Raw genomic sequence first — 27,210 nt, forward strand, 5'->3', positions numbered from 1 at the left:
GGGCTAAGCCTCATTTGGGGGAGGAATACTTGGGCGTTGGGCTGAAGAACAGAGAGAGAGAGAGAGAGAGAGAGACTCTCACCAATCAACGTTAAATGGAAGACAGGCTACTTGGAATGAAGAGTAAGTGGGAGAGAGAGAGAGAGGGGAGTAAGTGGCCGGCAACTAAGGTTAACCGGAACTGTTGCATTGACACCAAATGCAATTTAGACCATTAAAATCAAATGTAGAACAAATGTATTGCATCTGTACCATCCATCCCCTGACAACAATGAATCATAACCGTTCAAATATTTTAATAGGGCAAACGTATGTAAGACATTTTTAAAAATCTTCTTACCTTATTGGAAATCTTATTGATAAATTTCATTTATAAGTGTTTTAACCTAATATGTCTATGAATGAATTTTTTAACCCACTTAGTTTCATGTATGTATAATTTTATTTCATAAAGTCATTTTTTTTATTTACATTATTTTGTTATATTCTTATGTCCTTATATTTAATATTGATATTTAATGTTGATATTTAATTTTGAGGAGAGGAGAGAGAAGGGAAAGGACCAAGGTATAGGAAATTCCATACCCAAATTGAATAACATTGATGTTACTATTTTATATTATTATATAATGTGAATATATTTTGAATTGACAACACATTAAAAATAATGTGAATATTCTCTCTCATCCGATGCGAATATATTTTTAATTGACAACACATTAAAAATAATGTGAACATTATCTCTCATATAATGTAAATGTTCACAATAACTTTCTGAAAAATTCTCTCTCATCTAATGTAGTGATGTGAACGTTCACAACCTGTAAACGTTCACAACCTGTGAACCTTCTTATTTTTAATTGACAACATATTCTTATTCACAACATATAGTGATGTGAACATTCACAACATGCGAACATTCTATCTCATCTAATGTAGTGATGTGAACGTTCACATTTGTATGTGTTTAGGATGAATATTCACATCATGTAATTGGCAACACGATGACAAAAATTCATTTCAAGTTAAGGCTTGTGGTTGTGTAATTTGATGCAATGCTAATGTGAACCTTAACATAACCTTTATCACAACATCATCCGATGTGAAGATTCACATTCACGTCATCAATAAAGAACCATGTTCAATTTTTTGTGTGCAATATATATCAACATTAAATAGTAGTGTGTAGTTAATGCATTTTTTTTTTTTTAGTAAAGATATAATGACAATCAACATTAAATATCAACATTAATGGGTGCATGAAAGATTTATGGTGTTTTGGTCTTCTTACCTCAATAATCAAAAAGAATATAGATTGGATGGAATAAAACTCTTACAAATAGGATTTATCAAAAAAGAAGCTCCCTATCTTATTATATAGAAGTTAAGAGCAAAAAATTAGAATATAAAAAATATATATTATGTGTGGTTAAAATTCGTCTCAAGTGTTTGGCAAGTGGTTTTGGGGCTAAAATAGCCACACAAAAAAAAAAAAAGCTATTTTAGTCATAGCAAACAAAACATCACATCTAACCCATAATCATTACACTCTTCTCTCACAAAAAAAGTTAAAAAAGTCAAAAAGTCAAAAAGTCCTTCCAAAACCAAACTTTTTAGCCTAAGTTAAAATAGTCAAAAAAAATTAAAAAGCCAACCCACTTTCTAAACGGAGGCTAGTATAATATATCATTACTCAATGCCAGTGCTCCTGGTCCAATACATAGACAACCAAGCGTATTTGAAGGTTTTAAACCACTGTTCAAAAAAAAAAACAAAAAACAAAAGTGTTTTAAACCTAGATTTAGTTTGCATGTTTATTTACATATTCATCCGCCTTTTAATTTTATGATTTTTTTTCCTCCTATAATTCATTTGAGAAGTGGTTATTTTAATAATTTTTTTTGTTTTTTGTTTTTTGGCTAAAATTTGAGGTAGAAAAATTAATATATTTGGAAAATATTTTTTGGTTTTTTACTATAAAAACATATAGGAAATAAAAGTTTGGATTTGCTGAAGTAGGAAATCTCAACTTTACAAGTGAAGTTAGTTAATAAGATCCATTTATGCTCATCTCAGTGATTTGAACCATTTATTTTATCACAACAAGAAAACACATTATTGGCGACCACTTTTACTGACTAAAAAAATTTTAGTCGCCAAAAGTTGTTGAATTGGCGACCAAAAATTATGTTAGTCGGCAAAAGTTCAATATTTAGCTACTAATTTTTTTTAGTCGGGGTATATTGATTATTGGCGACTAAAAAAAAATTAGTTGCTAAAAATGTCACAATTGGTGACTAAAAAAAATTTAGTCGCTAAAGTTGCCACAATTGGCGACTAAACAAATATTTTAGTTGCCATATAGTTAGTTTTGGCTACCAAACTTATTTAGTCGCTGAATGAAAAAGAAAAAAATTGTTTTTATCTTTGACGACCAAAACTTTTGGTCGGTAAATATTTATTTTTAGCAACTAAAACAATTTTTCGTCGCCGTATAGTTAGTTCTGGCTACCAAACTTATTTAGTCGCCGAATGAAAAAGAAAAAATTTGTTTTTATCTTTTGCGACCAAAATTTTTGGTTGCCAAATATTTATTTTCAGCAGCTAAAACAATTTTTCGTCGCCGTATAGTTAGTTTTGGCTACCAAACTTACTTAGTCGCCGAATGAAAAGAAAAAAAAATTGCAAATATTTATTTTCAGCAACTAAAACAATTTTTCGTCGCCGCATAGCTAGTTTTGGCTACCAAACTTATTTAGTCGCTGAATGAAAAAGAAAAAATTTGTTTTTATATTTGGCGACCAAAAGTTTTGGTCGCCAAATATTTATTTTTAGCGAGTAAAACAAATTTTCGTCGCCGTATAATTAGTTTTGGCTACCAAACTTATTTAGTCGCCGAATGAAAAAGAAAAATTTTTTTTTTATCTTTGGCGACCAAAAAGTTTTGGTCGCCAAATATTTATTTTTAGTGACTAAAACAAATTTTCGTCGCCGTATAGTTAGTTTTGGCTACCAAGCTTATTTAGTCGCCGAATGAAAAGAAAAAAATTGTTTTTACCTTTGGCGACCAAAAAGATTTGGCAGATTTGGTCGCCAAATATTTATTTTCAACGACTAAAATATTTTTTTGTCGCCGTATAGTTAGGTTTGGCTACCAAACTTATTTAGTCGCCGAATGAAAAACTTATTTAGAGATAAGGCACTTATTAATTACAATTTTTTATTTAAAAAAAAACATGATCAACATTAAGATAATTTTAATTTTATAGGCTAAATTTAAGCATAAGAATTATTACAAAACATTATTAATAAAAACAAAGCAAAATTCTATAATAGTGTATAATAGCTCGGTGCGGGATGTTGATGTAAGTTTGTAATTTTAGCACAAAAAATTATGATTCAGTTGATTCCTAATTTTAGAAAATAAAAACAAATCATTTATAGTACAAATTATTATAAAATCTATTAGAATACTATATAATGTTGCCAAAATAAAATTTCCTGGGACCAAAATTGAAATTTGCTCGGCAAAGGTTGAATATGGAAGAACAAAAAAAAGCAGGAAAATTTAAAAAAAAAAAAATTACCCACCAAAGTAATTTGGTCACACATAACAAAACGATATTGTTTTGAATATAATTTAAATTAAGTGAAGCACAGTGTCGACCAAACAGTTTGGTAGGGAAAAAATGCCCTATAACAGCTGGGGTCCCACAGGTTAAGGTACATTTGGCAAGATATGAGAGGGATTGTAGGATTTGTCATCTGAGCTTGGATGCAACTAATCAAGAATCTAATGGAATCCCTATTGAATTGGGTTGCTCTTGTAAAGATGATTTAGCTGCAGCCCATAGACATTGTGCTGAGGCTTGGTTCAAGATTAAGAGCAACAAGTAGGTATCCAAACCATTGAATGTTTTTATTTTTATTTCTTAACATGATGTTGATTTGATTTCATGAAATGTTTTCTTATGTGAATTTGGTTTTGCTTTCTTTTTTGGGGGTTTTGACTGTATTTTGAGGTTATGATTATATGGTATAGTTTTAGGTTGTTTTTTGGGGGGTTTGATGTAATTTGTTCTTTTGTTTAGTAGTTGAACTTAGAAGCTTATTTGGGCAATGTAGCCAGAGGGATGTGTCAATGTAAAACACTTGATGGTGAAACCTTTAAAAGAGAATAAAAGGCACTACTTTGATGTACAAAAGGAGAGAAAAGGAAAAGGTTTAAAAGCAGTTTTTATATTAAAATGAAAAGAATCAAGAAATTAAAGCAAAAGATGAATGCAACCATGTAATGTTCACTACAAGAATTTACACAATTGCCGACCACTTTTGCCGACCAAAAAAGTTTTGGTCGCAAAAAAATGACATTTGGCGACCAAATATTAATTAGTCGCGAATGATCATTATTTTCGGCGACCAAATATTATTGGTCACAAAAGGTTATATTTTGGCGACCAAAAAATGAGTTGATCGCAGAAAGTGGTATGCTTTTGCTGACCAACTACAAATTTGGTCGCAGAAGGTCACATATTTTTTGGCGACCAAAAATTTGGTCGCCAAAAACTTATTTTCAGCAACCAAAAAAAATTAGTCGCCAAATTAGCACTTTTAGCGACTAATATTTTAGTCACCGTTGATTGAGATTTGGCAACTAAAAAAAATTGTCAGCAAAAGGTACCTTTTCTGCGACTAATTTGATATTTTGGTCGCCACAAATTTGTGAGGGAAATTTGAAACGTGGGGCAGGAATTGTAATTTTTTATCTTTAGCAATCTGTTAGCTCACACATTTTCATTTTCTCCTCTCTCATCTGTTTCTCTCAAACAAACAAACAAATATATCAAAATATGCCCACAATGTATCCATGTTTCTTTCACTCTCTCCATCTGTTTCTGTTTCTCTCTATTATTCACACAAGCACAAACCCTAGACCACCATTCAAAACAACCACCACCAAAAATGTCTCACTTCGTGGTGACGTCGCCCTATTTCCCCACCGTGAGGTCGGCGGCGAACTGACCAAGGCAGAGAGCAAACACGAAGAAGGTGACTAACATGAAACGAAACAGGAGCAGCGTTGGAGCATCCGTGGGGTTCGGTAGAGAGATGAAGGAAGTTCGGTAGCAGTGCTTGGAGCCGCCTACACTCTACCATTGCTAATCCTCTCGATTTCAGACCTCTTGCATCAGGTAAACATGCTCTCTCTTTCTCTCTCTCTTTCTCTCGCTCTCGTTCCCCCAATTTCAAACCCTAACTTTAATTTTCAACTTTTCAGTTCTTTGCCTCTTAAGAGTTTCTTCACCTTGAATTTGCTAAACCTGTAGTTTTCGCCTCCTGTAATTAATTTGATTGACATGGATTGAAGAAAACCCCTTTTTCTTATACAATTGAAATATGAAAGCCCCAAAAAATATATTTATAAATAAATAAATATATCAGATTACACAACCCTAGCTCTTTGGCTTCCAAGGGTTTTATCAAAATGCACAGAAGTTCTAATGGAGCAAATATGAAGGAGCTCAGTCTCAATCTCTCTCAATCGTCTCATCGAAGAAGGCTATTTACTTGGTGCGTTGCTCCCTCCTCTCCTTCCTCTGAATAGTTTCATCGAAGTCTCAATCTTTCTAATTTTTTTTCTTCTAAAAACTGAAAGAGTAGAACATTTGAGTGTTCAATTTGTTTTCTTTCGCCCCTAGTTTTTTCTGAGCTAATTAAAACAGTTTTTATAGAACTTCATACCGTTATAAGAGAAAAATGCCCCCCAAAAATGGTTAGAAATTGAAAAAGTGTGAAAGACTCTACTTTAATGCAATCGTAAGCAATATTCATGTGAACTAGCGATTTCGAACTAGTCTATACATGTTATAATGCATGAACAAAAACATGAGAAGAACTAAAGCAATAAACATAAATTAAATAAGAAAAACTAGAAGCCTAGAAACTAAACATGGCAAAAAGAATGCGAAACAAAGAAAGCAAATCAAGTATACATTAAATACATTAACTGGGACCTTTTTCTTTTGTAAATTCCTCGTACTCTGGCCCTTTGGTGTTTAACAGAATGATCTGCCGGGCATTTGGGGCTTGTTTGGTGGTTTAAGTAGTGGTTACAGTGTCTCAGGTGGACTACATGGCGTGGGTTTGTCCGTTGTGAATGCGTTATCTGAGGTGTTTACTTTCATTTCTTACCCCTTTATTGGCCATTGCATTTAAGTTGATTCAGATGTATGTATCTATCAGTTTCGTTTATTCTTTTAAATGTTGGAGGAGAGCATTTGAGTTCCTCTTGGCAATGAAATATGATTTAGGCTTTAATGTTCCAATTTTGATGTCACTTACCTATCCTTTCTAGTGCAGATAGTACACCTGTGGAAAAACTTTATAGGGTTTTAACATTACAGTATGGGTTTTTGATTAACACTGAAATGAACCTTTGTACTTATATTCTGTGCTACATGCCTACATTTAGAATATTGATGGAAGGGATTACTAATGCTGATTGCATTTTCACACTATGATATTATTTAAATATATAGGTGTCTAAGGGCCTGTTTGATATCCTTTTCATCATTTTTATTTTCATTCAGTTCTCATTTTCTCAATTTCCAGCAATGACTATGAATAATGAGCAATTTGCCCACCAAGTGGGTGGCAGGGGCAGCTAGCAAGTGAACCTGGCTAGGCACTTGATGAAAAAATTATTGGACTTCCTATTCCTTCTTGTTGGATCGTACTAGGATTCCCAATTTTGACAACCGTGTTTTAGGATAGCACAAGAATCTCCAAATGTTTTTGCTTTAACTCTCTTCATCAGAGTTCAACTACTTTCCCTTGATTTGGCCGTTAAACATGTTGCTTGTGTCCCTTTGTTGTCAAACTGTATTAGGCACTCTACATTTTACCTGCTAATGAACATTCCACAGCTTCTTTTCTTCTTCTTCTTCTTTTTGTTTTTTATATATTATTATTATTATTATTATTTATTTTTAAAAACTAAAATTTTTATAATTAAACTTTCCCAACTTGTTATGTCTTAGTTATATTAGGGATTTCAAGTGTGCTGGCATCAACGATTTCTATTTATCAGGACTGAGTCATTTATTTCTGTCATGTCTTGGTTCACAGGCGTTAGAAGTTATTGTTTGGTGTGATGGGAATGAATACCAACAAAAATATTCCCGTGGAAAGCCTGTAACAACTTTACTATGTCATGAGCTTCCAGATGAATTAAAAGATCGTCAAGGGACACACATTAAGTTTTGGCCTGACAAAGAAGGTTAGTCATGACTTCCTAAATCCTTTATGCTTCTCATTATCTGGTCATTCAATTCCTAGTGATAGTCGCTTTTAATGATTCCATATTCTTTTTCTGACTATGAACCTTTATGCAGTATTCACTACTGCAATTCAGTTTGATTACCCCACCATTGCTGGACGAATTAGGGAGTTTGCACTTTTAAACCCTGAGGTGGAGTCATTACAACTTGCTTGCAGTTCTGTTGCATCTTTGAAACTTTTAAATATTGATTTTGGCATGTCTCTTGAATTCTTCATTTTTTCTTTTTGAATTTGGTGTTTTTTTATTTATTTATTTTAATACTTTGAACAAGGTGGAATTTTCCTTGACATTTACCAACCTTAAGTTGAATCTGCTTTCTATTTTTGCAGCTCCTCGAATGTGGAGATGTGGTCCATCTCAATCTGATGAGTGCATATTCTGAAATATGCTGGATTATTCTTATGTTATTTAGATTAGTACTTAATGGTAGTTTAGTCTTGGCATATGCAATTAAGATTTTAGAGTTTCTTATGTGCTTATTTAACTTGTACCTTGCATTCAATAATGAAATAATAATAATTTGATTACCTTTGCAATTGCTTCACATATTGTACTTCAAATTTCTTTGCGATAAAACTGTGTCCATGCAATAATGTTAGAAGATTATATAGGTAAGCCAGTGTGTAAAAAGGGCTGGCCTGCTCTACCTCGACTTGCATTGCTCATCTCCCCGTACATATCTCAAACCTGAAGATGGGGCAACAGGTTGTAGAATTTGAAGCTATGATGAAATAATGTAGGTTCCACATTAGAGTTGGCATAATGAATGGCCATAGACTAAACTGGGGACCTAATTCGATGCAGTGAGCTTGGTATCACATATGCTGATTTCAGATATGTCCTTGACAACCTGGCAGTTGTTAGCCTCTGCTTTTGGTGCTAGGAGTGCTTGGTTGTTTCCCTCTCCTGACTTTGTTTGAATGAATATATCCTGCACGTAGTTGCCAAATATAGATCAACTAATAAGGTCGTAAATATGTGGATTTTATTCAATTAAGGATTTAAAACAATATTTTGCCTTTGTCAAATTGGTTTTGTTACTGAGTATTATGATTCGCGTAACCTAATCTTTGCTTTTACCTAAAATATTTTTATCCTATAAATTGTCCAAAGACCTTATGCCCTCTTATAGACCAAAGCCTACCTTGTAATACTTGGAGATTATCCAGTAGTTCTCTCTTTCTTGAATGCCTTCAGGTCACAATATGTTGTGTTGAAAGAAGAGTGCCACCAATTGTTTCCCATTGTTGGAAGTGGTAGGTTTATTACTGCACCAGTAATCACTGAAGATGGTGATCCTATTCAAGATCCTATAGTGCTTCTAGAAGCAAATCCAGACAAGGGATTGGCTACAGTTTCTCAAGAAAATGGTAATGTTGATAACTTCAAGTTTGCAATTAGTAATTCATAAGATGCTAATGCCTTAAATTATGCAAATACAACAACTCCCTGTAGCTCAACAATGGTAAAAGAAGTAGGCAAGAAAATAGTCCAATGGAAGCTTACACTACATCAAATAGGTTGGTGGTATATGTTACTATAGAATGCACATTTCCTTTACCATCATCATCATTATTAGATTTTCACTCATATCACTGAGTCCATCTTCTGTAGCCTCCTCTATTTTTATGTTTTTGAAGATCAGTTTGGGATGTAATGTTACACAATCCATTATTTGTGTTTCATGAATCTGGTACTGAATATTGAAGTTACATGATTTATCTTCAGAGCTTGCATTCAATCTTAGATTGTGGTCTATATTTGATAGTAGTAAATTATAGGGAATGCCATTCAATCTTAGATTCTACAACAAATTACTTCTTTTCTTTTTTTTAGGTGGTCATTTGTGTATTGTTTTCTTGTCATTTCGAATAAGATTTTGAAGTCTTGTTTTATTGGTTGGATGAGCAAAAACTGTTACTTGTTCATGAATTTCAGTAGTTGAACTTGTGTTGTAACCTTTCTTGCTTGGATTTATATTTATGCCAGGTATCGATGTGGTTCGCACTGATATGACTCTAGTTTTCTATGAGAAGCAAGAAAACTTGTCAAAACTTTGGGACATTCATGCTGTCTATGCATGGTTTGATATAGATGTAGGCTACTGTCAAGGTAGGTAGTCAAATTATGACTTCAATAAAATGCAGAAAATGATCAATTATGATAATAGTTGCCCTAACGAGGAAAAGTTTCTATATATTTTCACATCCATGATCAATTATGATAATGGGACAAGCAATGTTATTTATTGTGTTTTGGAATAGCATCATTCTTCCTTATGTAGTAGTTTTTTTTTAATTTTTGACCATGGATTCCTTATCTGGTTTTCATGGATTGAAACCTTTCTTAGCCATGCCATCATAATAAAGGTTATGGCTCCATGTCTAACGAGTCTTGCTTGGTATATTAAACATTGTAGATTGGATTTTGTTGAAAATTTTTAACCATCATGCTCTATCAAAATAAGGATTAGCGTATGTCTTTTTGGTTGACAATTTGTGTCTGGGTTTGAGGGTACTACAATGCCTTACAGAATTAGAGGGCTTTTCGCATTATATAAGGCTGATTTGAACTCATGATGCCCAAGTCACTAGAGAGCAACCATATCGCTACTCCATGAATAAGCAACTTGTACTATAACAAGGTTCTTGGTAGATTATACTAAAGGAATGGGTTACCAAAGACCAAATCTCATACTTAAATGCAAGAGTTTACACATGAATGTCTCTACTCAATGAACTTGACAGTTGTCCACTACAGGTTACTAACATAAATGACTAAACTGACAAGCATTGTTTATCCAATTTATTTGTCTTATTCCCAGACTTACACCAGCTTTAGTGCATCAATGAACCAGGTCCAGGTATATTAATGGACAATGGTAATGAGAACTGCAATGAGGAAGTAGGTACTAAATTCAATAATGAGAATTGCTAAAATTAAGCAGGTAGATCATCTATATAGCAATTAGCAATTAGTCTATATAGCAATTGTTGATAAGCAGGCATATCCCTCGGGAAGGGTAGCCAGGGTAATAAGGCTCCCATAGCTCTGTTCACCCTGCTCTGTTCACCCTGATAATTTCATTTTGTGGTTGTTATTGTCTGCTTTAGCATATTACATTAGTTGGAAAGGGACTCTTTAGCATTCAAAATCATTTTATTTGTCATGACGTAAAGGGGCTCTTTGGCATCCAAAATCATTTTATTTGTCATGACGTACTGTAAATATTCATTCACTTCACACAGTTTTTAGTCTTTATTGTCTTTCATGTTGCAAAGAGTATTATGAATATAGACACAAGTGGTCAGTGATATGTATATTGTAAACGACCTAGTTTGACAAAATATCCAATTAATTTTGCAATTTTCTTGTTTACTAGTTGCCCTTGTGGTTGTTGCTTGAATTGTTATATGCTTAAGATGATGGGTGTGACTAAAGCCAAATAGGTAATAATTACTACACTTTTTTTTTTTGGTTTTTGATATATGAAATTATAGATTGTGAGAATAGAGTATGTGCATTCTAAAGGATTTTTGCATCGAGACATCAAACCGGATAACTTCCTCATGGGTCTTGGCAGAAAAGTAAATCAGGTAATGGCCATTGCTGTATACTCTTCTTTGACATCTAGCATGCATGGATTGTCATAATATCTGTTTTCGTTGTGATTCCTTCATTTTAGATATATTATCGTCATAATCTCAATCTTGTCATGTTGATTAGGTATATATTATTGATTTTGGATTGTGTAGACACCCCATTTTTGACCGTCCTCAAGACTTGGACGTCACCATTTGAACACCCGGTTATCATCCATGTTTGTGTTCGTTTGGAGTCCCCGGAGGTCTCGGCTACGCGCCTTGCCTCAGGATCTCCGAACTCGACCGTTTAGTGTCTGGTTTTGCACCAAACACTTGCATCTTGCCTTGGAGGGGCAGGGAATGCCTTGTGAGGCATCCCCACACACCACCGGCAGTGGCTAGAGGCCATCGGCTGGTTTTTGTTGCCATCGGCAATGTTTATTGCCGGTCGGCATTATTTGTTGCCGGTCGGTACTCAATTTTGCCAAAATGGCATTTTTGGCCGGCCGACTACTGTGCATCTGCTTTTGCAGATATTTTATCACAGCTGTCTTGCTTTTGGCTCCCCTCTATACACGTGTATAGAGGGATCTCTCTCTTTAGAAGCTTGTCTTGTAAGCTTTACAAGACAAAAGGCTCTATAAGAGAGAGTCTTGTCTCTTGGCTTGAGGAGTTAGAAACTTGAGACACTTGAGATATTTTAGACAGCCATTTTTAGGGTTTTGAGTTCTAGGGTTAGAATCCATACACTTTCTATCTCTATATCTCCCTCTTGTGTGTGTTTAAGTGTGTTTGTGTCTTATTATTGCACACAAACACATAGTATTTCACCTTCTCTTAGCTACTGAGGTTCTAAGAGGTTGGTTTTGAAGTATTGGAGCTGGATTCAAACCAAGGAGGGCCATTGGAGCATCATTTGTGAAGGTGGTCTACAAGGGTAAGAAACTTGCCTTTATATTCCCCATTCTTGCATTGTATTTATACATGTCTTAAAATCGTTTTTGAGCTTGGTGTATAATACAAAAAAGTTCTTTTTTTAGACCCTCTTGATTGTTTATTAAGAGTGTTTTTTGGTTTGGAGGTGTTTGACCCCTCTTAGGCCTTGAAAGGCCCCATTTTGAGCCATTTTGTGTAAGTTTCGAGACTTTGGTATTTGGGCCTCTTCACCACTGAAATCTTGAGGGATTTCAGTAGTGAAGATGGTGCCTTGAAGTATCCAAAAGGGGAGGGCCACCCCCTCTCCTTGTTGTCCTTGAAATGGACCATTTTTGGCCTCTTGAGGGAGCATCATGTTAGAGTGTGTATTGATCATGCCTTGGTTATTTTCCATGCTTATTATGCCATGATATAACCTTGTTGTGTGTTGGTTTTGGTACACCATGCATGCTTAGCATACCTACCATGTAATGCCATGTTATTGCCTTAATATGCCTTAGGTTGTTAGCCTTTGCTCAAGCATGTTTTAGGCTTAGTCTTGTGAAGCTTTTGTGCATATTTTGCCATGTTTTAGGTCTATCCATAGTTGTTTAGGTCGGATTTGGCATGCTTAGTATAGCCCCTTTGCATTCCGGCTTGTTGGCCTTAAGCATGTGGATGTATAGGATGACATTTTTGTATTGATTTGGTGATTTGGAATCATCCACCATGTCATTTCAGTCCCCTTTGCATGCCTATATGTTTGCCTTGGACGCATCTTTAATGCTTTGAAAGCTTGTATAACATGTTCCATGTTTTGGCACGTGTACACGCCTTTGAATTTGAGCCACTTAGATGCCATCTAGGGGGTCCCCTTTGCATGGTCTAGGTCTGCCTTGAACCTATTTTAAGTCCTCTTAGCCTTGTTAGGCTTGGTTGGCTTAGCTATGGTTCAAGTCCCTTTGACTTGCTTCAAGTACTTGGGCCATTTAGTGCATGTTTAGCTTGACTTGTTGCTTGGTTTGGCACCATGTTTTAACATGATTTTTAGAGCTTATGTTGCATGCTAATTGTCCATGTTTACATCCTCTTGAATGTGTTTGAGAGTTGTCCCATTTGTGCCTAAGCATTGGCCCTTTAACATGTGCACGTGTGTATGTGTTTTGGTCCTTTATTTTGGTCACTTTGGCCACTGTTTTAGGCTTACTTAGAGTTGCCTAATTCATGTATAAGTCCATCTTTTCATTGGTTTGCATTGCCTCATGTTTGCTTGTATGCTTGCATAAGTGTCTTGCCATGCCATGTTGCATCCTTAGCTTGCATGCCTAGGTTGCATTGCGTCTTGCATGCATGCCTTATTCCTTGACTTGGTGATAGGAATTGGGCTTTGGTTTGTTTGTTTGGTTTGCATTTCATTTGACATGAAAGTTGCACACTTGATTCTTTGGGCCATCATGCATGGAAATGCGTGATTGGTGGTCCGAGAATCGAGACGCATGCCCTTTTGAGTCACAAACATGATAAGGGACATGATTGGTGCACATATGCCTTGAATTGTATTGTCATGCAAGTTCTGTCCTCTGCTGCTGTGAGTTGCAGGTTCTGCAGGCATTATTTGCTGACCGGCAGTGTACATTGCCGATCGGCAATTATTCTTCTGCCAACAGCTTCATTTTGTGCCGGTGACCACATACCACTGCCGGTGGTAATTTGACTCAGCCGGTGGTGAACCCCAGTATACAGAGAGGCATCTTTGAGACTTTGGCAGTCTTCAGAGGGGCAGAGCAGGGAAAACAGAGGCAAACTAGGCATGGCGGTGCACTTCCGAGCGGGACCCGAGCATGCACTGCATTTGGCTCTCCTCCCGAGGCGGTTACTGCTTTTCCTAGCTTAACTAGTTTATTAGCTGATTAGGAAATTTGTAATATTTAATTAGCTTGCGTAGTTAATTAATTTGTATTATTCATTCGGTCCCTCCGGGCAAGGGCAAATCTGTAATAAGTGTGGGTGAGTGTGTGTATGTCTTCCAATCCCCACTTCTTTTTTCCCTTTTATTTACCTGCTTTAATGGTAGATTAGGGCACGTTTAAATTAGCATACCTCATGCAATGCATGCGTGCATTCATTCATTTGTCTTACATGCACTGGGCTCGGCGCATCATTCTAACTGCATCTGTATTTCAATTTCCAAATTGAATACGTGTTAGTTATCACATTTCACATGCCACGTTTAGGTTAGCCGAGCCTATTCTAGTAACATTTTGTATGCGATGCATCAGGCACTTAACATGGACTTGGATCATGCATGTTTGCTAACAAGTTCTTTGTTTTGGCAGGGAGTACTATGTAAGTATTTTAAATGTTTTAGCATATCGCATGCGTGTGAATGCTACCATGACAGCATGCTTACCATGTGGCTTGATGCTTACATGTTATAAACTGTTTGAATGCCTGTGGGTGAAGGTTGGATTGTTTGAGTTGGAAAAACTCGTTAAAATCCGTATTTTAGCCTACTTGCGAGTGGCCAATTCCAAAGCGCTTTCCAAAACAAACGGATATGCAATGCTTGTTTCCAAATTAGGCAATCTAGTCTATACTTGTTTGCTGCGCGCATAACATAGTAATTCTAGGCTAATAAATGGAATAAGAATACATAAAGTTTTCAAAAATGGATATCACGGTTAGTAGAGGCCGGTCTTCGGACCGGGCGAAAGGGGGTGCTCATAGCTGACCTTCCCCGATCGTACCCAAGCTCCCGAGCCGAGACAACTCCGGTGATGACGGACATGTGGCCTTCGGCACCGAGTCAGGGTTTCCTAAATTTCCCCATTAAAAAATATTTAGGTGGCGACTCTGTATCTGGCAAAGCAGTCCATGTTTGGCACTTCTTTTCAAAAAAATCTGTTTCTCAAAACGATTTGCCAGATTTGAACTCTTTGGTTCAGATTAAGAACCATGACACAAATCAAATCCGAACTATGGCGAGGGCCCCACGCGGGCGTGTCTACAGATTGGCAAAAAGATATCGTGACCCTACCACAAGCCGCCATATTCCTTACAGGTATACTTCTAATAACCAATTTCATGCTTAAATTTCATGGTTCTTTGGTGTTCTATCCTTTTTGTTTTGGACATTGTATGTTGTTTATTTGTTTAGTTGTCTATGTTCCATGTAATCTATTTTTGTTTAAATACTTGGGTCAGAGGTTCCATAAATTGTTTATTCTTAATTTTTATATTGGCTCACTTATTTCAAAGACATCCTTGTACCTGCTGCTTATGCATTAGGGACTGGTAACTCTTGCTTCGTTTGGGATAAATCTGCCTCCTTCCCCTGTTTTCTTTTATAAATAATGGATGTTTTAAGAGTGAACATCTTTCTTAGTAGAGCAATCTGGAAAAAGAATAAGTATGGTGATTTCTCCACATTTTTTTACTAGGAATAGTGACCATCACAAGAATCTATATATACATATATATACCCACCACAAACAGACAGATATTTTGTTGTGCTAATATATCTGAAACAACAGATATATCTGACACAAGAGCACTGTTTAACTATATAGCTGACACAAGAGCACTGTTTAACTCTCTATCTCTTTGTTCTTTCCTCCCATTATATGTGTAAGAGTTCCTGATGCATGCTTGGCTTATGTTCACAACTGAAAATATGGGCCCACTGTTCATTGCCTTTTACATTAAACCTGAATTTGTTGCTTGCTTTTGAGAATCCTTGTCCACGTTGCTATAGGATAATAATTTTAAGTTCTAAAATTAAGAAAAATGACAAATTGCCTATTCAGGCTTTTATGTTGGTGACATTGGCAATATGAATTGAACAACTGCTTTTGTCTAGTTGCTTGAGGTAAATATGAACCAAATTGTGTGCTCTACGTCCTTGATACTTAAGTTGTGATAGCTTCCATTGAAAGTGCGTACCTGTTTTTAGGCCAGCAACTCAGTTTTTCAAAGAATCCTGCTATAGTGTCAAAATTGTGAACAATTGTAATAATCAGTCAATGAAATGACTAAGCCTTTAATATTCACAGCCTGACCAACACTATATTTTGTCTAGTTAGTCTTAATGTTTTGAGCCTTCCTAAAAACTTGCCAAATTATTGTATCTGGAGGAGGTTGCTCTGTTGGCTCAGCAACTCTCCACCTGGGTATGACATGAACACTCTGGCTTGGCATGTTTTCCTCACTAAAATTCCCCTTATGCTTCTTGGACATCAACTTACTTTTATTTTAACTCATGGTACAAAAATAAGTAACATGGTAAGTTGGCTGGCTTCAGTGGAGAAGGGTTGACTGGGCATAAATTAGTGTGAATGTGTCTTTGCTGTATGATTCACTTGTTCTACCTTGTCTGGCAGGCTTTGACTTCGATTATGTATTTGACTGGACCATTCTAAAGTACCAGAATACACAGAGAAGTTGGGAAAAGTGGATCAAAAGTTCACGAACCAGACGAGCACCCTCCCCAACATATTTCTTAACAAGTTCACGAAGCTAAATTGTACAAGACTACTTGGCAGTATAAGCATTTTTTGGAGGATTAAGTATTTTTGGATGGATGTGTATGGATAACAAATATTAGTAGTTTTATTTGTTGATAGTTGCGCATGGATAACAAATAGTTATGTTTGAAATTGTTATGCTAGATGGATGCGACTTGCGAATGAAAACTTAGAATAGTTGTATTGTGTCGAATGTTAATGAATTATGTATTGTGTCGAATGTTAATGATTCAGTTAATTTGAATGATGCTTTAAAATTATAGGTTTATTATGAATTGAATGAATTATTAGGAATTACAAGTGTATTGTTTTTCTGCTCTGACGACCAATTTATTAGTCGCGACAAATTTTTTTCGTAAAAAATGACAATTGTCGACCAAGAGTTTCGGTCGCAAAAAATACATCTATTGTCGACGAGAACAGCTCTTGGTCGTGGAAACTCACTTTTGCCGACCAAACTTTTTTGGTTGCGAAATGTGATAATTGGCGACCAAACTTTTTGGTCGCGAAATGTGACAATTGGCGACTAAGAAATTTGGTCGGGAAAATATCACTTTTCGCGACTAAAGTGTTTTAGCGACAAAATGAATTAGTCGCGGTAATTAAATATTTAGCGACCAAAAATTTAGTCGGCAAATCCAACTTTTGCCAACTAACCAAAATTTTGGTCGCGAATTACTTTTGCCGACCCTCAATTGGCGACCAAAGTAGCGACCAAAAAATTTGGTCGCGGATAACTTCTGCCGACCAAAAATGTACTTTTAGCGACCAATTTTTTGGTCGACAAAAGTGTTAATTCTTGTAGTGGTTTCCTGGTTGTATGGCCAGCTGGTGGCTGATTCTCTCTCATTCGTAGTTTTGTTGGAATTTGCTTGCTTCTCACTTGTTACCTTGGAGAAAGTATTTTCTGTAATGTGTATGTCATGTGGCCGGGCTGAAGTGATGTATCCTTCCACTGTGGACGGGCTCCATTGCAGACACCAAACTTGTGCTCTTTTCTTTCTTTTTTTCTTTGTCTAAAGGAGGGGAAAAAATAGAAAAATAAGCTTTCTCCACTGTTTTTCAGCTTGTCTAACAATTATTTGATGCAGGTCCAGCGGAAAATATGCTAGTATTTAGTTTTTTCACCGCATGATCCTATGCAGTCAAGCCTTCTTAATTCCACATTGGAGGATAAAGATCCAATAGTAAATTCCTAATTTTAGGTATGTCTATCCAATTAATCTGAAACCAATAGTAAATGACCAAAAAAAACAGAGAGCATAGTTATGTTCTGTTAACACTATTAGATGCTTGCCCTTCTGTTCTGTCATAGGTTGCTCTTGAAACAGCTTGTTACAATGGAGGTTATTCAGTGGATGACTTTATGGAATCCATTTAAGGATGAATTTGCGAATGAAAAGAACATGCTTGGTGGTTCTTTAGGTAACGGAGCAACTGAAGATTTGAGACAAAGAGTAATATAACATGTAATCTTTCACTCATGTTCAATTATATATTTCAATTATATGCTGCGATGGTTCATCTGCAAGACATTATTGTTTCTTGCAGAACATCCTTGTTGTCTCAAAGTATTACTAAAGGATTACCTTGGCAAGACTTGCTGAGCTGCTTTGTCTCATTGTTTAGGTATGCCAATACTTAATTGTGGTATAGTCATCATCAAATGTTTGTAATGTAATCATACAATTTTTTTTCCATATGGTTAATTTTTTTTTTTTTTTATGAGAATACTTCAGTTTGGATGTTTTTCTAGATTCTAACTTTTCTTATTTTATTTGTAGGCAACTTACAAAAACGATCAAGCACAAGGCTAATGCTTCCTGTTTTAGAATTTTTTTTTGGATTCCTTCATTGATTTTCCTTTTAATTTTTGTTCAATTACTTACTGGTTTTCAATGGATGAATGTTTAAAACTTGTCTCAATTAATGTTTTGAATGGAATGATTGTAAAGTTTGGGATTGAGCAAGAAAATATGATGAATTTTAATGTTATATTTAGGTTGGGTTGAATGAATTTTGTTCAATATTGGATTGAATGTTTATAAACAAAAATTGATTGTTCAAAAAAAAAAAAAAAAAGTGATTTGGCGACTTACTAATTAGTCGTTGATTGTTTAATGTCGTTTAGTGACAAAATATTTGGTCAAGAAAAGTTTTGGCGACTAAATAATTGGTCGCCAAATTCTACACTTTTGCGACTAAAATCATTGGTCGGAAATTCCTTATCTTTTGGCGACTAAATTATTAGTTGGCGATTCCTCAACTTTTGGCGACGAAAATAGTTGGTCGCCAATTTTTTGCTTTTGGCAACAAACATATTTGGTCGGGAAAATATCACTTTTCGCGACCAAAGTGTTTTAGCGACTAAATGAATTAGTCGCGGTAATGATATATTTAGCGACCAAAAATTTAGTCGGCAAATCTAATTTTTCCCGACAAACAAAAGTTTTGGTCACCAATTACTTTTGTCAACCCTCAATTGGCGACCAAAAAAATTGGTTGCGAATAACTTTGCTGACTAAAAATGGACTTTTGCCGACCAAATTTTTAGTCGGCAAAAGTGTAATTTCTTGTAGTGTATATAACAAGTTGAAAAAAATATGCATACAAAAAATTGAATTGATTAAGCATAACTAATGACATAATCAAATCACATATACCTTATAACAAATGAATAGTTTACTTTTAAAAATATGTACTGCCGTATAGATAAAAATGATCTGATGGTATGACAATCGATATTTGATCTTAATAATTTTCTTATCAATAATTTTCTTAGTTGATTGTATGAGATGAACGGTTTAAATTAGTAAAGTGAGTCCAAAATAATCTCATAATGAGTCAATTTCACCGTAAAATTAAGACTTTCAACTTTATTCATTTGAATTTTGGTTAAAATCATTACTTCCCAAATGAAGCCTATAAAATTAGTCAGTAAAATTAATTACCTGAAGACTTTAAACTTTGATTTAGCATAGGAAAAAAATATAGAAAGGTTCAACTATCATTCAATTTTTTTAAATTTTTTTTATATAGTAATTTTCAATATCAATGAATTTATCCACAATATTTAAAATCCTTTCATTCTATCATTAAATATGGGCCTGGTTTGAAAATTGGGTATTTTAATATGCTGTTTTAATTTTTAATTATTTTAGTAGACTAAAATATTTATATTTAAAAGATGATTAAATTTTTTTATAGTTAGATGTGATATTTGTGACGAAAAAATAAAAATAAATAAAATGATATAAATTTAATATGATATTTTATCTTATTAATTATTTTAACCTATTTTAATCTTTAAAAAAAAACAAAAAAATAAAAAAATCTTTACCAAACAAAGGCATGATTGCTATACTTTTACTTTTATTAACACATGGATTTAATAACTATATTTTGAAATAATTTTCTATTGTTATCATCTTAATGTAAATTTTGAGTTAGGTTAAGAATTTCAAATAGTTTATAAAAAAGTTTACCAAACTTTTTATATGGAGATAGAACTTGCACATATATAAATTTGTACACAACTCACACACATGTGACGAATTTGATAAAAAAAAATATATAATAAATTATTTAAAATTCATAACATTTTTCATAATAATTTTTTTTTTTTTAAATTTTTTATCACGGGTATTTGTAAATCATGTTCGTATAATGTTGATGTTCGTGCCAGTATAAACCCAAAAGAAGTAGCCGTGAATGAACAATGGGGTCGGCTGGCAGTCACATGGCAATCTGACATGAAGAGTCGGCCTCGAGTTCCTCGTGTTGGCCATCAAATTACATGAATATATTATATACAGTGTATATATATATATATATATCCTCATAGCAATTAGCAACCATAACAATTAGCAAGTATAGCAAGATGAGAGTGGTAGCAGCAATATTATACATTATTCTATCAATTTTCAGCCTTGGACTCCAAGGCGACGTCCAGGCCTATCCCTCCATCTCCTTCAATGTGGCGGGTGCTACCGAGGCCTCATACAGAGACTTCATAGGGGCACTGCGAGAAATCGTGTCCCGGGGAACCCAAACAGTAAATGGTCTACCAGTGCTGAAGACCGAAGGTAAAGTGTCGAATCAGGACCGGTTCGTTCTGGTCAATCTCACCAATGGCAACACCGTCACCTTGGGAATAGATGTGGTGAACCTTTATGTGGTGGCTTTTAGTAGTGCAAATAGCAAATCCTTTTTTTTCAAAGACGCTACCACCCTTCAACTCAAAAATTTATTCGTCGGCACCAAACAAACCAAGTTAGGCTACAAAAGCAACTATGATAGCCTTGAGCAGCAGAAAGGAGTTAAGCCGAGGGACGAACTCCCTCTGGGACCAACTCCCTTAGCTGACGCCATCACGAGGTTGTGGAACGGTGGGAGCGTAGCCGAACCGCTCATTGTGGTCATTCAGATGGTCTCGGAAGCAGCAAGGTTCAAACGCATTGAGGAAAAAGTCCGCAAAAGCATAACTGATGGAAACACTTTTACACCAAAAGGTTTGATAGTGAGCATGGAGAACGAATGGGGGTTTATGTCCAAGCAGGTTCAGCTTTCGAAAGATGGAGAAAAGTTCATTAGTAGCGTTCAGCTTAAAGATAACAATTACCAGATCCTCATAATAAACAACTTTACTACACTCAGTCGCTATACCATGATAGCGATTCTTCTCAACAAAGGCAGCAAGACTACTAGTAGTAGTTATAGCAATATTGCTCTAGCCGAGGACTACCTCATCGACGAATTGTTCTGAAACTGCTGTAACTGCCTAAACCCCACATCTCACCCTTAAATAATTCTGTGAACTGGTTTCAGGACATAAAATAAACAGTTACCCTCCATCTTCCCTCACAGATAAGTCTGCTTTGCATTTTCGTTTCGGACTCTCTTGTATTTCTCGATCAATGTGGGGGGTTAATATGATCGATTGCCATATGGCTTTCTTCTTCTTCTTGTATTTTTTTTTTTTTTTTTCTTTCCCTTCTCCTCTTGCATCTATTCTAGTATATCCTGAACTCGAAAAATGTTATTAAAATTATGGGGCGTTTTGACAAGCACCAAAAAAAAAAAAATTATATCAAAAAAAATAAAAGATTAAAAAGTCAGTTTTTTTACCGTCTCTTAAAACACTACTATTATATTGTAAAAAATATATATGAAAAAGAAATGGAATTAAAGGGTAAGATTAACAGTAATTTCAATCAAACTGAAATATATATAAATATTTTAAAAAGCTGTACAATATTTACAAAATATATATATATATTAAAAAAAATGATATATGATGAATCTATAGAAAATCTAATTTTAGTGGTTTGAGACTAGGAATATAATTGGAAATCCTATATAATATACAGACCAAATTTGTATTATTTAATTTAGTATTTTTTTTTTTTAATATGTAATTGATTGATTGTGTTATGTGTGAAGAGAATGAATGTTAATATCATTGAACTTGCGAAAATTAAAAATTAAAAATTTACATGTTGATAGTCATGTGGTCCAAAATAAGACTTCCGGTTCAATGTGGAAAGAAAAGCCAATGTGGTTGGATTTGGAAAACGAGAGAAGTATGCCTTCGTTTGGTGTGTCAACTTTTTCTTTTTTTTTTTTATTTTTTTATTATTTTAGTAAATAAAATAAAATAGGCTAAATGAATAATAAGATAAAATGTCACATTTAAATCATAATTATTTTATTTTTTTCTCACAAAAGTCAAAAAAAATATTTTAAACGAGACTTTTTAATCGCAAGTTAAAATAGTCAAAAAATTAAAAAAATCAACTCACATTCCAAATAAATCAACAATGTAGAGAAAAAGGAAAATGAGATTATAGAAGTTCATAATATGTGATTTAGCAGTTTCTATGTATTAGAGAAGATCTTGATATCTGAGATTTTCTATTTTGTCATCAGCTACACTGCTTTTTAACACCATTATAAATTTCAATTTCAATTATCTCAGCACTTCGTTTTCTATAATATGAATAATTATAGAATTCTTTCTACTAGTAACTCTTTTATTTATTTTTATATATATATTTTCTAGTTCATATCATACTGTTGAGCCTACTGAATCAATTCAGCCACAATCAATTCAGCCACAGTTACATATGCACACCCCTTCAGCTCAAGCTATACTTCAACCACAAGCCAAGCAGAAGCAGCCGTTACTAAAGTAGTTATGCAGTCCATGTGTTGCAGTTGTAACTAACTCTAGAATTCTGTTAGACTGTTAGAGATTCTAGAATATTGTATTAGACCTATATATATAGATACTATCTTGTGTAAATTGATATAGATTAAAAGAGAGCTATCAATAGATGAATCTGTTTTGTTCTCTGGTTTCATAACTTTCCACATGGTATCAGAGATTAGAAGGACTATATATAGATACTATTAGTCCTTCTAATCTTTCTCTTCTAATTTCCAATCTGTCTTCATTTATCACTATCAAACTTGATGCTTCAAATTTTCTGATTTGGAAAAATCAAACACAAAATATTCTGAAAGCTACTGATTTACTTGGAATTGTTGATGGTACTTCTCCTTGTCCATCTGTCACAATCAAAGATATTTCTGGATCAGAGGTTGATAATCCTGCTTATGTCCAATGGAAACTTGTAGATGCACATCTTCTTAGTTGCATAACTGCAACTCTATCACCTGCAATTTATTCCACCGTGCTTCATCTTCATACTTGTTCTGAGGTTTGGAGTGCTTTGCATAAAAGGTTTACTGCACTTTCTCGCTCTCATGTGCATCAACTCAAGAACAAACTGAACAATGTTACAAAGAACACTGATTCCATGGAGATCTATCTCACAAAAATCAAAGAGTTAGTTAGTCAGTTAGCTCTTGCCTCTGCGTTCATTGATGATGAAGATCTCGTACTTCTGATCTTGAATGGTCTTCCTGAAGAATATGATGCATTTAAGACCACAATTAGAGCTCGTTCAGAATCTATTTCAATGGATGAACTGAGTTCTTTGCTTCTTTCTGAAGCCATACATATTGAGTCTAAACACCACAAAGATCACACTGAGCCTACTGTGGCCTTCTCTGCTGTTCGAGGTACCTATCGAGGTTCTGGATCTCGCGGAAGATATACTAGAGGAGGACGAGGAAGTCGTTCATATGCATCCATTGGATCTCATACACATCAGAATCAGAATCCGAATTCCTCTGGTTCTTTCTATTCGTCCAGCTATCCTAAGAATTCTGGCCGTGGTAATTTCCGAGGAAGAGGTCGATCTGGTTCTTTTCTGACCTGTCAAATTTGTGGTGGCCACGGTCATGCAGCTTTAGATTGCTGGTATCGGATGGATCCACAGTTTCAGTCCATCCCTTCTACACAGCACAATACAACACAGAACAATGCAAAGGCCTATGTTGCTTCATCTCATACTACTTCTTCCTCCGCAGCTCCTTGGTATCTCGATTCTGCAGCTACTGAACACATCACCCCTGATTTGAATAATCTTAGTTCTTCTCTTCCTTATCATGGATCTGATCAAATAACCATTGGTGATGGTAATACAGTTCCTATTCATCACACCGGTAATGGATTACTTCCTACACCTCACTTTTCTTTTAAATTGAATAATGTTTTACATACTCCGTCTATTTCCTCTAATCTTGTCTCTGTTCACAAATTAGCCAGAGATAATAATTGTTCCATTACTTTTGATGATTCTACATTTGTGATTCAGGACAAAGCTTCAAAGAAAGTTCTCCATCAAGGTTCTAATATCAATGGCCTATACCATTTTCATCCATCTCTTTCTCCTGCTGCAATCTCACCACCTATGTTACATGCACATCACAGTTCTTATCATGCTGCTGCACCTATTTCTACTTCAGTTTGGCATAATAGATTAGGCCATCCATCTGCTATAAAGATGCATCATCTCATACCTTACTTGTCTGTTTCTAAGTCTGATAATAAATCTACTCCTGATTGTACTGACTGCTGTGTAGCTAAGAGTCATAAGCTTCCTTTTCATTTGTCTAATTCCACTGTAAATACACCACTTTCCCTCATCCATAGCGATGTTTGGGGTCCATTTGCTTCTAGTTCTGGTTACAAGTATTATGTTCTGTTTGTTGATGATTTTAGTAGATTTACTTGGCTTTATCCTTTGGCTTATAAGAGTGAAGTTTGTGCTAAATTCATGGAGTTTAAAGCTTATGTTGAAAATCAATTTGCCACTACTTTGCATATTTTACGGACTGATGGAGGCTCAGAATATTTTACATCCAAAATGCAAACATATTTGACTACTCATGGAATTCTGCATCAGCATTCTTGTCCCTATACTCCCTCTCAAAATGGTATTGCTGAGAGGAAGCACCGTCATATCACTGAGACTGCTACAGCTCTTCTTCATCACTCTTCTGTCCCTTTGCACTACTTGTTTGATGCCATAGATATTGCTACTTTTCTTATTAACAGATTACCATCCTCCAAACTTAATCACAAGTCTCCTTTTGAAGTTCTTTTTAACTCCATACCAGATTTTTCCTATTTTAAAACTTTTGGTTGCCAATGCTTTCCTTGGCTCAAACCTTATCAATCTACTAAACTTCAACCCAAATCTATGGCTTGTGTCTTTCTTGGTTACCACCCTTTTGCTAAGGGCTACAGGTGTCTTGATCCTAAATCAGGCAAAGTTTATCTTTCTCGCCATGTTGTCTTTCATGAACATATTTTTCCTTTTGCTTCCTCCTCTTCCCCTGCTCATTCTCTTCCTCATTTACATTCCTTTTTCTGGCCTTCATCCTCACCATTACATCCTTCTTCTCATATTTCTCCAGTGCAGTCCAAGATCCACATTCCACAGTCTGCTTCCCAGATCCAGCCATCCCACTCTAGTTCACAGAATCTGCAACATTTATCTCAGATTCCAGCCCCTAATCTACAGGCACAACTTCAACAGGCTCAAAATCAGTCAGCACAGTTTCATCCGAATCAGCAGGCCCATATTCAGCCACCGTCTCAGCAGCCTTCACAGTCTGCTTCTCCACAGCAGGCACCTATTCAGAATCAGCAGGCACACCTTCAGCCACAGTCTCAGCAGACTTCACAGTCTGCTTCCCATTACTCTCCATCACAGCATCAGCATCAGAATTTATCTCAGCATCAGAATTTACCTCCAAATCAGAATCCGAATTTATCTCAACATCAGAATTTACCTCAGCATGTTCTTACTCAGACACAAAATCAGATTTCTCCATCACCGCATCAACATCAGAATTTATCTCAGCATGTCCGTACTCAGACACAAAATCAGATTTCCTCTGGTTCTCTTCCTTTTGTTTCTTCTTCTCATATATCTTCCATTCCCATTCAATCCATTGCTATCCAACTACCTCCTGTCCCTTTTACTTCCTCTAATATCCATCCTATGATCACTCGATCCAAATCTGTTACATCACCTCAATGTTTAGCCACAACTACACCTCTGTTTTCAGATTCAAAACCACCTTCCTACAAGGAAGCCTTACTGTCACCCATCTGGCATAAGGCTATGCTTGAAGAATTTCATGCATTACAAAAACAACGCACTTGGTCCTTAGTGTCTCTTCCACCTACTAAAAATGCTATTGGGTGTAAATGGGTCTTCAAGGTGAAAAGAAACTCCGATGGCTCTATTGCCCGATATAAAGCTCGTTTAGTCGCCAAAGGGTACTTACAACAGGAAGGGCTTGATTTTCATGACACCTTTAGCCCCGTTGCTAAGCAACCTACTATTCGCATTTTGCTTTGTCTTGCTCTTCATCATAACTGGCCTCTTAAGCAGTTGGATATTTCCAATGCCTTTCTTCATGGCATTCTTGATGAGGAAGTATTCATGCTTCAACCTCCAGGCTTTGTAGATTCTTCCTGTCCTTCTCATGTTTGCAAACTTCACAAAGCCTTATATGGTCTCAAACAAGCTCCCCGGGCCTGGTATTCCACCTTTTCTACCTTCTTACTTTCGCATGGTTTTGTTAATAGTAAATGTGATTCCTCCCTCTTCATTCAAAGAACTTCTACCTCTGTTACTTACTTGCTCATCTATGTTGATGATATCTTGCTTACTGGCGATAATTCGGTCCATATTCAACATCTTATCACTCACATGCATACTGCCTTTTCTATGAAGGAATTAGGGAATCTTTCCTATTTCCTTGGCATATCTGTTCAATCTACCACTGCAGGGTATTTTCTGTCTCAGCAAAAATATGCCAAGGACATCCTTTTGAAAGCCGGTCTTTCTGCTTGTAAACCTTGTTCCTCTCCTATATCTGTCAAGCCCAGCACTCCTCCAAATGCTTCCCTTCCATTTGATAACCCTGCTCTTTATAGGAGTCTTGTTGGCGCCTTACAATATCTTACAATTACTCGACCTGATCTCTCTTTGGCTGTTAATCAAGCATGTCAGCACATGCATGCTCCTACCGTGGGTCACTTTGCTGCTGTTAAAAGAATTCTACGGTTTGTGCAGGGTACTCTCCCTCATGGGTTGCACTACACTCCAAGTACTTTTGATCTTCATGGTTTTTCTGATGCTAATTGGGCTGGTGATATCCATGATAGAAAGTCTATCTCCGGTTATTGTGTGTTTTTGGGAAATAATTTGGTGTCTTGGTCTGCCAAGAAACAGGCCACTGTATCGCGTTCGTCCACTGAGGCAGAGTATCGTGCTTTAGCACATACTGCTGCTGAGCTTAGTTGGCTTACAATGTTGCTCACTGAAATGGGTATCTCTTCATCTACCACACCTGTGCTTTGGTGTGATAATCTGTCTGCCACGGCTTTGGCATCTAATCCCGTATTTCATTCTCGCTC

At 35.6% G+C, this 27,210-nt stretch overlaps 2 long non-coding RNA genes across 2 annotated transcripts; both read left to right on the top strand.

Annotated features, from left to right (window-relative positions):
• Nucleotides 1-5,030: 5,030 nt before the first annotated feature.
• LOC145819708 (uncharacterized) lies at nt 5,031-5,575 on the top strand. Its single transcript, XR_014360476.1, has 2 exons — nt 5,031-5,192; nt 5,443-5,575. It is a non-coding gene; the product is annotated as an uncharacterized LOC145819708 (long non-coding RNA).
• A 1,562-nt stretch (nt 5,576-7,137) lies between these two features.
• On the top strand, nt 7,138-16,621 carry LOC145819709 (uncharacterized). Its single transcript, XR_014360477.1, has 2 exons — nt 7,138-7,279; nt 16,221-16,621. It is a non-coding gene; the product is annotated as an uncharacterized LOC145819709 (long non-coding RNA).
• The last annotated feature ends 10,589 nt before the right edge of the window (nt 16,622-27,210 follow it).

The sequence above is a fragment of the Camellia sinensis genome, chromosome 2, assembly GCF_055761805.1.
Source record: "Camellia sinensis isolate YWXY chromosome 2, ASM5576180v1, whole genome shotgun sequence".
Lineage (NCBI taxonomy): Eukaryota > Viridiplantae > Streptophyta > Magnoliopsida > Ericales > Theaceae > Camellia > Camellia sinensis.